This window comes from Zootoca vivipara, chromosome 15, assembly GCF_963506605.1.
Source record: "Zootoca vivipara chromosome 15, rZooViv1.1, whole genome shotgun sequence".
NCBI lineage: Eukaryota > Metazoa > Chordata > Lepidosauria > Squamata > Lacertidae > Zootoca > Zootoca vivipara.
In genome coordinates, this window is record NC_083290.1 from 42,044,114 (window position 1) to 42,054,959 (window position 10,846).

The window sequence follows — 10,846 nt, forward strand, 5'->3', positions numbered from 1 at the left end:
ACGTTGGGAATCTTGATTTGTTATCTAAGCAAGAGACATCTAGTGTGGCAAGGTAGAAGGCCATATGAATTTGCTTCTGGTGCATGTGCCCACCTCCTGGCGCATATGCATGCACTCCTCCAGCACTGTTTGCTCATGCAATGCCACTGGCCCTGTTACCTCTTCAGCTTCTGACACCTTTTCTTCCCAGTCTTCTCCCTCTTTGTTGTCCCACCACCACTCCCCAGGCTCTGACCTTTCTTCTCTTGGTGGTTCGCCACCTGGTTCCTCCCTCCATTTCTTCATACCCAAACAGTCCATGACAAGTACTATTGTGCCAAAGTGGTTTTGCTTGGGATAGAGAATACAGAACAGAGAGTGGGGGTGGATTTTAAGGAATCTCTGAAATGATATACAGTGGTACCTCAACAACTGAACGACTTGACTTCCGAAGGTTTCAACTTCCGAAGTCGACAACCCTGGAAGTCTTTTCGCCGTGCGCGCGTTCTTCACCTGCACAGAAGCGGGAAATCGCGCTTTGCGCATACGCAGAACGGGTGCTTCAACAACCGAAGACTTTGACTTACGAAGACGGCCGCGGAACAGATCGTCTTCATAAGTCGAGGTACCACTGTAGTGTACAAGGACCTGTGAAGAACATTGGAAGCTGCTTTATAGCATGTCAGACCATCCGTTCCATCTAGCTCAGAATTGTCTACAATGACTGGCAGCAACTCTCTCTAAGGTTTCAGGCAGGAATCTTTGATCCAGGGACCTGCATGCAAAGCAGGTGCACTAGTACTGAAGGGCATAGGCTTCCTCAACCTCGGCCCTCCAGATGTTTTTGGCCTACAACTCCCATGATCCCTAACTAGCAGGACCAGTGGTCAGGGATGATGGGAATTGTTGTCTCAAAACATCTGGAGGGCCGAAGTTTGGGGATGCCTGCACTACAGGAAGGGGAAACTGGAGCCATATCATGTCCTGTCATGACTGCAAAAGTTCACCCACTTACTCAGCCAGTTTCTCAATGTGGCAATGACGACTTAATTTTTGATCATTTCACCTGCCTTGGAACATCCAGCCACCTTCCCTATTAACAATTGCTAATAAAAGTGAAGATCAGCTTGATTCCAGACCATCTCTGCAACAGCTCCACATTGTTCCTTCCTTCCAAGGCTGTTACAATCCAGGAGACAAAAGCATCTAACCTTTTCAATTCTCCTTGATTATTTTTAGCTTTAGCAAATGCTTTAGTTCACTAATATGCAGGAAAAGTGGGGAAGAGAATGTGAATAAGGTAATAGAAAGCTGCACACCATTTTTATACAGCTGTCTAATATTTGAGCAACCTTCTAATAGCTGAGGGTCAATAGACTCACCAGATACCGTGTTTCTCATATTTTAAGGCATCCCCAAAAAATAAGCCATGACAGGATTTCAAAGGGTTGGTGAAAAATAAGACATACCCCGAAAATAAGCACTATCGCAAAGCCCCGACCGAGCGAGAGGCGAAGGCGCGGGACCCAGCAGGAGCTCCCTGCCTGCTTCCCCGAGCCGTAGCGCATAGGGGGACAGAGCCGAAGATCGGCGGGCGCTCCTTGCGAGCCAAGACCCCCAGAAATTCCCAACCAATAACTCAGACGGACACATTATTTTAGGTTTTGTTTTTGGCATAATTTTGGCCACAACTTTATTTAAAATTACAATTAATTTTTTGAGTGTTGGCCTTAGGCTTTGGTTAATCTTCTGCCCCACGGTGGGACAGGACCAGCTCTGACTTCCTGCAATAGGAAAGTCAAGTAAACACTGCATGGAGGAGGAGATAACTGTGCAACAGGCAATCTCCCCCTCCAGAAATGTTCCCCAAGGCTCGTGCTCTGTATAGGCCCCAGCCCCGCACCGTGCGGGGGTGTAAAGACTAGAGCCCCGGAGCCCCAGGATTCCTTTAACGGAATACTTCTATAAGAGCAACCACTGAGGGGCATGCACCTCCATGCGATGCCCCTCCCAAACTCATCAACCAAAGCCTAACCTGCCACAAAGCCGCAGGCTCCCGCCAACACTCATAAACCTAACCAACTTTTTAAACCCCAAGCTACAGCCCCCAACCAAAAATCACACCCAGCCGGGGACAAGTGGACACCATCATCGCGGTATAGGGAGGTGGCGGTAGATTTAATCGCAGGGTGCAAAATAAGCGACCCTCCTAAGTCTACAATCTTTTTAGAAACCGCACTATTGATACGCTTCCTCATGCGTTCAAATGCAGCGTGACTGGCCGGGCCAGTGCTGCCACGCCAAACTCTGCGCTGTAGCAATTGAGACCAGAAAAGGTGCACCCCAGGCAACCAAGTCTGCAATTCCACCAAATCAGTCTGCATGGCTGTGCGAAGGGACAGGCAATCTCTCTCGTGAAAATCATTTCCCCCCAAATGGATAACCATAGTGTGAGGGGGACCCTCCCTGGAGACCCTGTCCCGCAACAAAGGCAACAATCCCCCCCAGCGCATTCCCCGATGGCCCATCCATGAAACCTGCACGTGCTGGGGAAGACCAAGATGACGCCCGAAGTCAGTTTCAGTGGCCCTGACGCCGGCCCAGTAAACAATAGAATGTCCAACCAACCACACGCGGACAGGTGCAGGTCCTGGATGAAAACAGTAAGAACAAAACAAATAAATCAGCGACGCTGTCGCACATAGAGTTTGTAAGCCTCAGACTTCGAGCGACCCAAATTTTTTATCCTGTCTGCAGTTAAACCCCAGTGAGCAGCAGTAGTGGCCGCCCCAATCCTGAAGGAATGAGGAGCGTAATCTGCAGCTGTACAACCGCAAGCTGCAATTGCCTTCCTCATAACTCTAGCAAACTGCTGCCTAGTCATAGGCAGCCCGTCCAAATGCTTCAAGAACGGACCATCCCCTGCGGGCCTGTCAGCTAAGTACCTAGCCACGTCCTTGACAGGACAAGGGCCCTTCTTACCGGTGGCAGGAAGGTGCATGACGGCACCCCTGCCAGACTGATCAGTTTTTGAGCTCCTAATTGTAAGCTGCAATTCGGATGACGAGATACGCACATCCTGCAAAAGTAAACCCTTAGACAGCCCTGTACGCGCTTCCTCACAGACAACCTCGCCAACCCGCAGGGCCCCGAAAAAGGCCACTGCAAAAGCTGCAGAGAAAAGCCTTGCTTCGTACTTTGACCAGCACACAGCCCGCAATTGCCGGCGCATGTTGGTCAAAAGGTCAAAAGAGATGGGAAGCCTCTTGAGGCCACGAGGGGGGCGAAGGCGGCCCCAACCTTCCATGGCCTTACGGACAATAAATTTTGCACATGGGTCTTTATTATAAAATGATTTGCTGAAAAAGGAAATGGCAGCGGCCTGGAGTTTCATTGTCTTGGCCGCCCTGCCCAATTGAAAGAGGTGTGCCAGATACTGCAACACCTGCGCTGTAGTGGGACGGGCCGACCCAACCACTGCAGAGGACTGACTTCTAAAGGCCAAAAAATCAGTCCAGGCTTTCTGATATGCACGTAAAGTAGAGGGAGACACAGACGCGGCTACTCCCTGCAACACTAGGAGCTCCCAAGGTTCCATAGCCGATCCGGGAAATACTCCGGCTGCGTCTGTGCGTCCGGAACCAGGGACCAGAATCGCTCCATCTGGAAACGGGACAAAGCATCAGCGATATCATTAGACAGTCCCGGAATAAATCGCGCTGAGAAGGCTATATTAAATTTTAAACATTGCAAAATGAAGGCCCTCAGGAGGGCAGATACCCGAGGGGACCTTGAAGACTGTTTGGCGAGGACGTCGACAACCGCGTGATTGTCAGACCAAAAGCAAACGCGATGGTCTCTGAAGTCATCGACCCACAGGTGAACGGCTACAACTATAGGAAAGAACTCAAGGAAGGTTAAATCCCGCGTGATGGCCGTCCCCTGCCAATCAGGCGGCCAGCGCTGAGCGCACCACCTGCCATTCCAAAATAAACCGAAACCTAGGGAGCCCGCAGCATCGGAGTTAACTTGAAAGTCGTTGTGCAGGATCAACACATCCTGCCACAAGGACACCCCATTGAAATTGTTCAAAAACTCAAGCCACAGCCGCAGATCGGCTTTTTCACCTTGGTGCAAACGCACATGATGATAGGGAGAACGGAGGCCCACCGTGCGTTTGTTCAGGCGTGCACAAAAGGGGCGACCAGGCGCCACCACCCTGCACGCAAAGTTAAGATGGCCAATTAAGGACTGCAATTGACGAAGGGTCACCTTCTCCTTTAACAAGACCTCTTCGATGATGCCTATTAATTTCGAGATTTTGTCTAATGGCAGCGAAGAAGTCTGAGCCACGGTATCCAATTGGATACCTAGGTAAGTCAACCTAGTTGCAGGGCCCTCCGTCTTACCGGGAGCCAAGGGGATGCCCAATTCCCGTGTAAGGGCGGCGAATGCCCGCAACAAAGCAGCGCATTCGCCCGTATCAGACGCCCCCACGACCAGAAAATCATCGAGATAATGACAGACCCCCTCAGAACCAGTCTCAAAACGAAGGGCCCACTCCAAAAAGGTGCTAAAACTTTCGAAGGCAGCGCAAGCTACAGAGCAGCCCATTGGCATAGCCTTATCAAAATAAAATGCGCCTTCAAATTGAAAGCCCAAAAGCCAAAAATCCGCAGGATGAATAGGTAGCAACCGAAAAGCTGACTCAATATCGCATTTCGCAAGAAGGGCCCCAGGGCCAAACTTCCGAACTATTTCGACAGCATGATCCAGGGAGGCGTACTTTACAGAACAAAGCTCCGGGGGAATCATATCGTTGACAGAGGTCCCTTTAGGGTGGGACAAATTATGAATTAAACGAAATTCTCCCGGAGCTTTCTTGGGAACGATTCCTAAGGGAGAAAGATGCAGGTCGGGGAAAGGAGGGGCCTCAAAGGGGCCAGCTATACGATTTAAGGAAATTTCCTTGTCAATTTTCTTCCTTGCCACGGCCGGCATCTCCCTCACCGACTTCTGATTCGCTGGATTCCGGGCAACGGGCCGCGAAGTCACCGGAATCCGAAATCCAAAAGAGAAACCGTCCCGCAAGTAAGACGCCGCCCCTGCATTGGGATACAGGCTCAACCATTTTAACAAAACAGGAACTTTGATAGGTGAAAAGGCCATAGAAGAAGAATAATCTGGGGGCTGCGGCAGCGGGAGGGGCGGGGGGGGGGGCGGGGAGGGCCAGGTGAGCCCCCCTTGTGGCAGACAAGGAACCTCCACTGCCACCGCGAAAGGGGCGACGGCCCCCAAAACAGGACGTCGCGGGGTGATTGCCCCCACATCGCTCACACTGGTGAGCAAACCGGCAAGCCTGCCTCTGACACAACCCTTTGTTGAAATCCCAGCACAGGAGCCTGGGAACCTGCTTTTGCATGGCAGCTTTTGGCTTTGGAACCTCGGCTGACTTTTTCTTGATGAGCGGGGCTACGTATGTCGTCCAAACATCAAGGTCTTTTCTGTCCCACCGGGCCGAAGAGATTCTTGCGGCCCTGCGGCAGAACCGCTCGTCATACGCGATGGCTGCGGCTTCCCCGGCCATAGAGTACGCAGAGCGAACTATGGACTGGTACACAAAGAGGTGCACCGCTCGTCGAGGGTAAGCCGCCGAGACGACACCCGCAAAAACCTGAAAACAATCAAGCCAACGCTCGAAAGTCATCTCCACCTTGCGGGGTTGACTTTTCTTTTTGGGGACAGGCGCCTGCTTTTCTTTTGTTGGCACCTCCTCCTCTGGGGGGGCCAACTCAAATATATCTACGAAACGTCCGTCGAGAATGCGAGACTGCAGCCTCGAGGACAGGTGACTCCCTGGGATGATGTCCTTAGCCCGATTTGTGGATACCGTAACTTCAGGGAGTAACTGGCCATTCAGACAATCCTGCACCGCGCCATATCGTGCGCGGTGAGAATTGGCTCTTCTCTTCCAAATCCAAACCGGGAAGCCCCCAGCCTGTTCGCCAAACCCCCAATAAAGGCCAAGAGGGGAATCTGAATCCGTATCAGAAGACGACGAACCTGTTGTCGAGGTCGCCGAAGAGTCATCCTTGCGACGCTTGGCCCGTCTCTTGGACTTTTTGGATCGGCGACGCTTTCCGCCGAGCGAGGTCTTAGCCAGCAGGGGTAAAGCGTTCTCCTCCGAGGAAGATGAAGACTGGACCTGACCTAGCACAGCAACCGCAGTCTGGGGAGAGACAACAGATACAGAAGCGGGAGCAGGTGTCGCCATTGTCTGGGCAGCCACCCCCACCCCAGTGGCGCTCTGAGACTTGGCCTGCTTCTTAGCAGGCTTGCGCGCCGGCCTAACCTTCTGCCGCCCCACAGTTGCGGCAGAAGGGTGAATCACCGAAGGAGCCATCTGAGTTAAGGCAGATACCCTCCCAGAAGGGGCAACAATGTCATCCTCATCTAAGGAAGACAGCTCGGAAGGGGATTCCTGAACAACCGCAGGCGACATTGCTGCAGTCTGGGGAGGCGTGGCATCCCTCTGGGCCGGGGCATGAACCTGCGCCACCACCGTGATGGGAGCTGGAGCAGGGCCTGCAGCAGAAGTAGAAGCAGCAGCTTCAGACGTAGAAGCAGAAGCCACCGCCGAACGCTGCATCAGCGCATCCAGGCCAGACCCAAAACTAGCCAAGGCCTCCGGATCCCCTGCAAGGCTGGCTAAAAAAGCCTGCACACGACCAGCCGCTGACTCCGTGGGGGGGGGAGCGAAGAGCCTGTGAAGGGCCCCTGATGGTCCTCTTCGGGCGCGGCTCAGAGGATGGCTGCGTGCCTTCACGTCCATCAGCCATGGCGTAAGTATTCCTGCAAGTGATTAGACTAACCAGAAAAATTAATGGCAATAAATGCAAACAGTCAGCCTAGAATTAAAGAAAGAAAGTAACCAGGCCACCAATCAGAGAAACAAAATGGTGTCCGCCCAAGAAGAAGCAAACAAATTGGCCGTCGCTCCTGAGAATGACTCAGGAAACACCCGGGCCTACTCAAGGCTCCCTGTGAATGTTACCAGGTAGGGCCTCGAAGAAATCAGCAAAATAAGGCTGAATTTAAGTAAAAGCAACCTGCGATGCAGGCAGGAGCTAAAGGGGGAGCTAAAGCAATCGGCTTAGCAAAGCAGAAAGGAGGGGGGGGGAGCCTGGAACCTCAACAGGCCGGTAAATAAAATGGGCGAAAGCCCAAGCCAAAGGCCCGCTGGGCCTAACTAAGGGGCCTTCCAAACCCAAGCAGGCCACCCACACCACCCCAGTAGGTCTTAAACTATCAAATCTAGGTATGGGGGGGGGGGACAGGAACGAAAGGGGGGAAAGGGGGGAAGGGAAAAAAGGGGGGAAGCAAATGATCAAATAAAGGGGAGGTGAAAAGAAGGAATAATGAATTAATGGAAATAATAAACTACAGGGAAGCCAAAAAGGCAATAAACAAGAGCAATAAGAAAGCAGGTACAACCGTTTTTAAGCTCCAGAAAGCCAGCCAACGATCAGCTCCTTGCCAGATCAATGATCAGCTCCTTGCCAGATCAAATTCACTAGCAGGAATGGAGCTGAGACCCCTGGGACGCTGACTACTAAAAGATCCCCTTGTCAATCAAAATTGGATACATGCCATTCTCCCCAGAGACAGCCAGCCCCTCCAATCAGGTTCTCCCAATTAGCTTAAACCCACCCCACAACCTCACCGTCATTTCTGATAGGCCTGTTCGCAACTCTCACTAAATCCCTATGCGGGTTAATGAGTTTTGCTGGGCTTGACAAGCCCAGGAAACAGCGCCCGCCGATCTTCGGACCTGTGCTGTGTGACAGGCGGGGGTGGGGGGGAAGCGGAGATCGTTCTCCGCTCTCCCCCCACCCCCGCCTGTCACCGAAGATCGGCGGGCGCTCCTTGCTGGGCTTGACAAGCCCGGCAAACAGTGCCCGCCGATCTTCGGACCTGTGCTGTGTGACAGGCGGGGGTGGGGGGGAAGCGGAGATCGTTCTCCGCTCTCCCCCCACCCCCGCCTGTCACCGAAGATCGGCGGGCGCTGTTTGCTGGGCTTGACAAGCCCGGCAAACAGCACCCGCCGATCTTCGGCCCTGTGCTGTGTGACGGGCGGGGGTGGGGGGGAAGCGGAGATCGTTCTCCGCTCTCCCCCCACCCCCGCCTGTCACCGAAGATCGGCGGGCGCTGTTTGCTGGGCTTGACAAGCCCGGCAAACAGCGCCCGCCGATCTTCAGCCCTGTGCTGTGTGACAGGCGGGGGTGGGGGGGAAGCGGAGATCGTGCTCCGCTCTCCCCCCACCCCCGCTTGTCACCGAAGATTGGCGGGCGCTGTTTGCTGGGCTTGACAAGCCCAGCAAACAGCGCCTGCCGATATTCGGCCCTGTGCTGTGTGACAGGCGGGGGGGGGAAGCGGAGATCGTTCTCCGCTCTCCCCCCACCCCCGCCTGTCACCGAAGATCAGCGGGCGCTCCTTGCTGGGCTTGACAAGCCCGGCAAACAGCGCCCGCCGATCTTCGGCCCTGTGCTGTGTGACAGGCGGGGGTGGGGGAGAAGCGGAGATCGTTCTCCGCTCTCCCCCCACCCCCGCCTGTCACCGAATATCGGCGGGCGCTCCTTGCTGGGCTTGACAAGCCCGGCAAACAGCGCCCTCCGATCTTCGGACCTGTGCTGTGTGACAGGCGGGGGTGGGGGGAAGCGGAGATCGTTCTCTGCTCTCCCCCCACCCCCGCCTGTCACCGAAGATCGGCGGGCGCTCCTTGCTGGGCTTGACAAGCCCGGCAAACAGCACCCGCCGATCTTCGGACCTGTGCTGTGTGACAGGCGGGGGTGGGGGGGAAGCGGAGATCGTTCTCCGCTCTCCGCCCACCCCCGCCTGTCACCGAAGATCGGCGGGCGCTGTTTGCTGGGCTTGACAAGCCCGGCAAACAGCGCCTGCGTGCACTTTATTAAAAAATAAGACATCCCTTGAAAATAAGCCATGTCGTATTTTTTTGAGGAAAAAATTAATATAAGACATGTCTTATAATATGAGAAACACGGTACTGTTGTTGTTGTTGTTGTAATATCCTGCCCAACTGGCTGGGTTGCTCCAGCCACTCTGGGTGTCTTCCAACACAAATAAAAACAGAATAAAACATAAAACATTAAAAACTTCCCTTCCCTTCCTTAACATCTGATGGGAGGGCCTTCCACAGGGTGGGCACCACTACCGAGAAGGTCCTCTGCCTGGTTCCTTGTGAATTTACTTCTCGCAGGGAGGGAACCGCCAGAAGGCCATCGGAGCTGGACCTCAGTGTCTGGGCTGAACGATGGGGGTGGAGACGCTCCTTCAGGTATACTGGACCGAGGCCATTTAGGGCTTTAAAGGTCAGCACCAACACTTTGAATTGTGCTCGGAAACATACTGGGAGCCAATGTAGGTCTTTCAGGACCGGTGTTATATGGTCCCAGCAGCTGCTCCCAGTCACCAGTCTAGCTGCCACATTCTGGATTAGTTGTAGTTTCTGAGTCACTTTCAAAGGTAGCCCCACGTAGAGCACATTGGAGTAGTCTAAGCAGGAGATAACCAGAGCATACAGCACTCTGGCAAGACAGTTTGTGGGCTGTGCCTTCTCCCTTCTCTGTTGAGAAGAGCTGTATCCTGGGGGGTGGAGCATCAGTCTTGCCTGCAGAAGATCCCAGATTCAACCACTGCCACATCCAAGTAGGACTAGGGAAGATTTCCTGTCTGAAATCCTGGAGAGTGTGGAGATAATGCTGAGCTCAATGGTCTTACCTGGGGTAAGGCAGTTTCCTGTGTTCCTAGACTTGTACAACTTCTGCACCACCAGCACAGCTTTGAAACAAAGTATTCACCCAAGCCAATAGTACGTTTTGGAGCCCAATTCAAAGTGTTGGTGCTGACCTTTAAAGCCCTAAACGGTCTTGGTCCAGTATACCTAACCACCCCCATCGTCCAGCGCCGAGGCAGTTCCCTCACTGCAAGAAGCCAAGTTACAGGGAACCAGGCAGAGGGCCTTCTCAGTAGTGGCACTCGCCCTGTGGAACACTCTCCCACCAGATGTCAAAGGAAAAAACAACTACCAGACTTTTAGAAGGCATCTGAAGGCAGCCCTGTTTAGGAAAGCTTTTAAAGTTTGATGGACTACTGTACTGTATTTTAATATTTTATTGGAAGCCACCCAGAGTGGCTGGGGAAACCCAGCCAGATGGGCGGGGTAGAAATAATAATAATAATAATAATAATAATAATAATAATAATAATAATAATAATAAACAGGGCATAAAGACAACAGAATAATCCCATTTTCTCCTCCCCTGCCCATAATAACTGCCACACAGCAGCTTCTAGTCCTGAAGAGATTCAGTTTGGATCACATTTAATGTGAACTCATCCAATCCATACTTCCTGACAAAATATGCAGACCAAAATACAGCTATCCTTCAAATTTTGATTTCTCTGAATTTCTCAATTCAATTCTCCAACCAAAAATTGTGTTAAAATTGTACATATGGAGAAATTGTGAATGAATATGTATATAGTGGTGAAAATTACATGCTGCTTTGCATTGCTTTATTTGCAAAACTGTACATTACGCAAAACTGCACACAAAAACATACAGTGGTGTACACTAAGATCCTGAAGACATTTTATGAATACTTTTTAAAAAGTGCTAACTCATGTGGAAATGTGCAGAACTGTATTTAAGATTGGAACGATGAGAAATTGAGAGAAACTTGTCTATAAAATTATAGTAATACCCTCCTTCAAAATAGGGAGATTATTCTTAATTCTATAGTGATCTGCTGCTCAAAAGACCCAGATTGAACTTCTTTTTGTTGTT